Here is a 6,478-nt window from a genome sequence, read left to right as displayed (position 1 = left end):
AGTAATGCTTCTTGTTTTTAAAACATATATCTATATCTATACATGCATCTAAAACAGTGCTGGTTTATGTCCCCCCAGCAAAGTGTAAGCTGAAGCTATAACTGGCTGTATCCCATTCGCAAATCTCCATGGACTCAAAAACAATATGAAAATTTTTAGCTGACAAGAACATGTCTGCTGCCTGCAGTCACTGCAATAGCTCACCATGTTGCCTACTAACCAAAAGATCAAAAATTATCGATTTCATGGCGCTGCGTGCTTGGGATAGAAAAGCTACTTTAAAATTTGCATTATTTAAGAAATGAATTAAGATAAAAGACTCATGTTTTAGAGCACTTTGGAATGTAAAAATGGCTTTATGTTTTAATCTTATCAATGATTTACTATAATTCTATTATTTTTACCAGCTGGGGTCTGGAAATGATTTTTTTTTTGCCGATGAATTTAGGATTTTGCCGCAGTATACATCTGCAGTCCCAGAATCCTCTGGTAAGATAATCCCTCCTGCGATGGGGAAACGCCTTTAACCTTTTCGTGAATGAAAAATATGCAACCATTTTGAAATAAAAAGGGGGAAAGAATGAAGATTCCTAAGAGCTGGAATGAAATTTACTGTGAATTGAAAGAGCAAGGAAAGGAAAACATACTGTAATTGCGTTGTGGTGTTGGAGTTTCTAGCTGTTGTCTCCATCGCTTCTACCCTTTCTCCAACGGTATCCGTAAATATGCCTGAAGTATGGTGTCACCCATATCTGATGCGGGTGAGAAATCGAGAACCAAGGCATTCAGAAACACAGCGCTTCCTTGCCATAACGGCACAAATGCTACAAACCACCACGACCTTCATGCTGCAGGCTTTAAGGAAAATTTTGATTACCGGTCATTGAAATTCATTTGACCAGTGGATTTGTAAGATGACCAGGCTGCGTTAGGGGAGCCAAGCCTCTAGAAAGCACGAGGTGTTTACAGCTGCTCGGGGCTTTCAGCTAGAAAGGGAGAGGGAATTTTTCTGCGGCATAAGGAAATTCTGAAGCCCTAATCCATGCACAGCCTTGTTCAAATGAAACTACTACTCCGATAGTCTCATATTTTCAGACTACACGGTAATTAAGAAAGAGTGGTCTGAACAGAAAAATTGCGTCTTAATGATTTACTATCTTATGTTTTAAGATTATATAAGAGCCAATTATTCGGAATAAGGAAATCTGGCCTAAAGTTATTGAAAGAAAAAGGCAAAATTATAGATCAGCTACCTTCTTAAAGACAGCTTCCTATATGAGGGCAGGTATGTATTTAGAGTATTGACAATTAAAGGGTTACAACTCTCGGGAACCAGAGGTTTCATGTGGACAGAGTTTGATTAGGGAAGGAGGTCAGTGTCACACTTCTGCAACTGGAATTGTTTTCTCCTCTGTTTTTGAATGTCTTTTCTGCCAGGGTGCCTCAACACAACCATTGCAATTGTTTTAAATGAGTGTGAGACCCACAACCATTAAAAGACAGGAACGCAGAAATTTTAAAGGAAAACTTAGGTGCTGCCATAGACGCAATGATGGCAATGTTTTGATCACTACTGTGGATTTTCCTCACATGATCATGCATTAAATTTTGAGTATAAAGCCATCTTGATATTTGTTTGGCTAGTAGTAATTAAAATATACATATTAGAAGATGCAATGCTTCATGTTTAGTCTGTCCCATTGCTTAATATGCCAGCGATCAGATATTCAGATGAGTAATGCCTCAGCTACTCATATCAGCTGGAGAATTTAATCTTAGTTTCTGAAACATACCTGATAAATAAACTGTTGTAGGAATTCAAGTGTACTGAATTAAAGAAGGAAATATTAAGGCATACTGCATTTATCCAAAATGAACACGAAGAGAAAGAACAGGGTTTTTTTAAAAATCAAGTTTGTGGCCAATGACAATTCTATTTCTGATGCTTGCAGCAACATTTATAGACTACTCTAATTCACGTCATTTGAACCAGTTAAGAAGTTTTTTTTATCATTATCTTCTGTACTAATTTATTACTAATTTGTATGGTCTTTTTTTTCCTTCAAAATCACCCGGATACACACACTTTTTTTTTTTTTTTTTTGCATAGTTTTTGAGAAAAGTAAAATCTCATCATTATTTTTATTTTGAATAATTCTTCTTTTCCTTGTCCATAAAGAAAAAGTTTTTTTTCCACTGAAACTGAACCTGAATGGCATAACTATTTACTTTAGCAGAGTAAAGACCTTGATGTGTATTAATAAAACGTAGGTCTCAAGTATGAGGCAGAAGTTACATTTATTAGTCCTGTGTCTCAAAGAGTGCTTAAATATCACAAGCATCCCCCTCTCTTTTCCCCTTTGCTCCTGTATGAAAGTGAGACTATGTGACTTTTTAAATACACTACAACCTCACTTTGCTAGAAGAAGACTCCTTTTTTTCTCTCTGGTTAAGAGGATCAGAATGATGTATCTTTTTGCTGATAAGTGAATATATATTTAGTCAGTGTCTGAAAAAAAATATCTGTAGTTGATTCTTGAATATGTTCGTAGAGCATGCACAGTTAGAAGCCAATTATGCATACATTTTTAAGATCCATATGGGAAATCAAAGATTCAGGCCCAGAGCTCTAGATATTTCTGTAATTGGTAATTTTGCTTCGTCCTCATATTAGTACATGGCTACTCATTTGTTACTGCGTTCCCGACAAACATAGTAAAACACCAGGATTTCAGAAGGAAAAGTGACCATCTAAGTTTACATTTAACTATTTCTTATTTTTAATTAATGGGTTTCCTACTTTTTATCGTACAAAACGTTGACTCTTCAAAAGTAGTGCTAAGGATGAAAAAAAAAAAAAGAGTTAACAAAAATATTTAAATCATTATCTTTTAAAATTCAACCATGAAGCTCTCCTTTGCACAGAGGATTTCTTACTGCAAGGACACACAATGGACATGTTAGGAGACAGCTTGACCTTTTGGAAAAAAATATGTCTGCAGCATATTCTTCTAGTAAACTGCCACCAAAACAAACCTATTAAAGTATAAAAGAGCTCAGAGGAAACTTCTGAAGCTGCATAGACACACTCAGTGCTTCTTGGGGAGGAAAGGAAAAAAAGTAGAAGAGGAAGAACAACCGGATGGTTCGTGAATTTACTGATGAAGCCTCACAATGTAATATTCCATATAACATTTACTCTTCTTGTTTCGATAGTGGAACTTGACACACTGTATTTTTTAAAAATTGGGAATATAAAATGTATTTTAGAAACATTTTTATAATTGAGAGAACACTGACAAGTTAATAATAATTGCAATTCGGCTATTAAGATAATTGTTTTTCTGGCGTATGGGTTTGAGGATTTTTTAAGGTGTAATTTTAGAAAATGTTTAGCTACCTAATAGCTAAAAATTGCAAAGCTGATACGAATCAAATTTTCAAGCAATGTGTCTAGACGCAAAAGCATCCTAACCACCTTGCAATGAAACAAATAGATATTAAAATTACAACAACCCATGCAGAACTAAAGCATCCAAAAATCAACAACAGTTAATCATTAGGTTCTAACGGCATACGAAATTTATATATATATATGTAAGTCGTATGTTTTAAACCTGTTTTTAAAAGGTATAGTTCCAGTTGTCCTTGTCAGGTCAAAAAGAAAAGTGGTCCACAGTTCAAGGGCCAGAAGCAAAGACATGGACTGTACCCCTCCTGCTCCTGCAAAATCCAGGCTCTAAAAGCCCCATCCCTGCAGACCTCAGGGGGTGGGATGGCACACAAAGAGGCTCTGAAAGGTATCTGGGACCATGCAATGTATCAAGGGCGCTTGACTGATTCTACTGTTGCTATCAAGTACCCAATGGAATTGCTTATTGTGAATTTGGCAATAATGCCCTATAGAAACAGCTTATATATAAGCTGAACTTATATAATATCTTTGATCCAGGGATCTAAAAGGAGGGGTTTGCCAGTATTACTATTCCCATTTTACAGAGGGTAAAACCGAGGCAGAGCACATTTTCTCAAGGTTGTAGAAGGCAGCTGAGAAAGGAAGATGGACAAAGAAATTAACTCTTCCCTCCACGCCCTTTTCTCTTATTTTTATTGCTCAAGCCAATCTTCAGCAATACATTCTCTGGCTCTTAGCTTAAATTGGAATCAAATTTCTGTTAAGAACAAGATCTTTCTGCTCATAGATGCACTAAATAATTCCACAGGAAGGTGATGAACACTCACAGTCCACTGGCCTGATCTGGCAGAATTTTCTTTGCCAGGTCTTGCCAACAGCTGCCCTTATTCTTGCCCTTCTTTTGACCAGTATGTCAAAACGGGCAACTGTCCTAAGAGAAAAGAGCATGACAAGGAAAGCTGCATTTCTTGATTCTCCAACATCAGGGTTGTCCAGATGGCATTTCTTTTCCTTACTAGTGTGCACCAGAGGTTGCCCACAGCAGAGGCAGGTTGGTGGGTGGATGATTGCTATGCCCTGAAGTGACAGGGGTAGTGGGGAGAAATATAGGATTTTTTAATCACCACTGCCTTTCCAATGTCATATGAGTAGTGACAGCTAACCCACCCTTGGAACCCCTCTCCTGCACTTGCCCCACTGGATTGTGGAGCCCTGTCACCCATGCCAGTTCCACCTTATCTCTTGTATGCAGCAAGTCTTACATTAGCTTCCCAACAAACCCCCAGCCCAGGAGAAATCCTCTGTTTTGAAAAGCTCCAAATTCAAAAGAAAGCAGCTTAAGTGAAACTCAAGCAGCACTGCCAAAGAAGTTCCTTTAGTCTAACTCTACATGTGAGTAAATAAATCAACGGGGAGAAAAAACAAACCTTTAAGTGCAATTCCTAAGTAGAAACTTAGAGCCTGTTTAAAACAGGATTATCAGTGGAAAAAAACAGGCATAAAGGTAGCCCCTCTGTGAACCGCACATCTCCCCGCTGCAAGAGCTGGAGGCTGGTGGGGGACAAGAGGCTGCAAGAAGCAAAACAAGGATTCGATCTCCCACATCAGCTCCTACCAAAGCAAATTTATACTGTGGGGGGAACAAAATAATATCCATCTTTCGCTGGCAACGGATGTTTTCCATAGCCACGTTGGTATATAAGGTCCTTGTTTCATGTGGAGGGAGGTGTGAATATATTTTTCCCTCCTGGTATGTTAAACACAGACTTTGCCAGTACAAGACGGTGCACGCAAAAAGTCTGTAAAACATTCTGCTATGCAAGCCCGAACACGCCGAGAAGAGGCCGCCACGGACGTGCCTTCATACGCCGCAAAAAAACCTTGTGAAATTCGTATTTTCCTGTTTTTTACGACTTGCTAAAGAAGCGAGGGGCGGGGGGGGAGGAGGAGGTGTTGGCGGGGGGGGGGGGGGAGAGAGAGGGAGGGAAGTTCGCTTCTCCCATTAAAAAGAAAAAAAAAATTGCATAACGAGATACTTTCTTTGGCAACTGCTTCCTGACAAATATTTACAAGGGCAGAGCGGGAGCGCGTTTCCGCCGACGTGAGCGGGGCCCGCCGCCACCTTCCTGGGCTCCAGGATGAGCCCCGGGCCGGGATGAGCCCCGGGCCGGGCTCGGCGGCTGCCCCATCTCAGAGCCAGGGCCGCTTTTCCACAGAAGCCCGAGCGTCTCTCGGACTTGGCGACACAGGCGTTTGGGAAGACAGAGTTTATCTACAGTTGGTGTCGTGCATTACAGAAAAAAAAAAACAACACACAAACAAACAAAAATTAATTAAAAACCCCAGGCAACGAAACTCCAAATGAAACGGGGAGGGGGGGGAGAGAGAGAGTCACAATCGCGTTTTGCTCCCCACTCTCCCCGCTTTCCTTCCCAAAGCGGGACCCCTGGCTGATCCCCTTAGTCGCATCCCCTCCATCCCTCAGGGCACCAGCAAATTCATTCCCAAGCCGGGAGCCCGGATCCTTCTTTCCCACCTCCGGTGTAAGGTGTCTCCATCGTACTCCTCCTGCCCTGCCTTGCCCTGCCTTGCCTTGCCCCGGCCAGACCAGGCCAGGCCAGGCCAGGCCAGGCCAGGCCAGGCTTGCCTAGCCTAGCCTTGCCTAGCCTTGCCTTGCCTTGCCTTGCCTTGCCTTGCCTTGCCTTGCCTTGCCTTGCCTTGCCTTGCCTTGCCTTGCCTAGCTTTCCCTAGCCTAGCCTTGCCTTGCCTTGCCTTGCTCAGCCTTCCCCCCCATCTAGTGCCGCTTCCCCGCTCCGTGTCTCCCTCCGCTCTGGGAGTCGGGCACTATTTCTCCTCCTCCCTCTGCCTGCCCAGAGAGCCGAGCGCCTATGGAATGCCGCGCGCGGGGCCCGGCTGCGGCGGCAGGATACACAGCCGGTCCCGGCGCTCGCTATAAGAACCTCCTTGTGAGCGACGCCATTTTAAGCCTCTCGCTCGGTTCGGCGGTTGAGCAGCGGCGGCGGTGCTTGGGGGGCACAAACACTGTCGCCCCGTACGGTCGCC

Source organism: Sturnus vulgaris, chromosome 1 (assembly GCF_052056855.1).
Source record: "Sturnus vulgaris isolate bStuVul1 chromosome 1, bStuVul1.hap1, whole genome shotgun sequence".
Lineage (NCBI taxonomy): Eukaryota > Metazoa > Chordata > Aves > Passeriformes > Sturnidae > Sturnus > Sturnus vulgaris.
Note: the sequence above shows the minus strand (reverse complement) of the source record.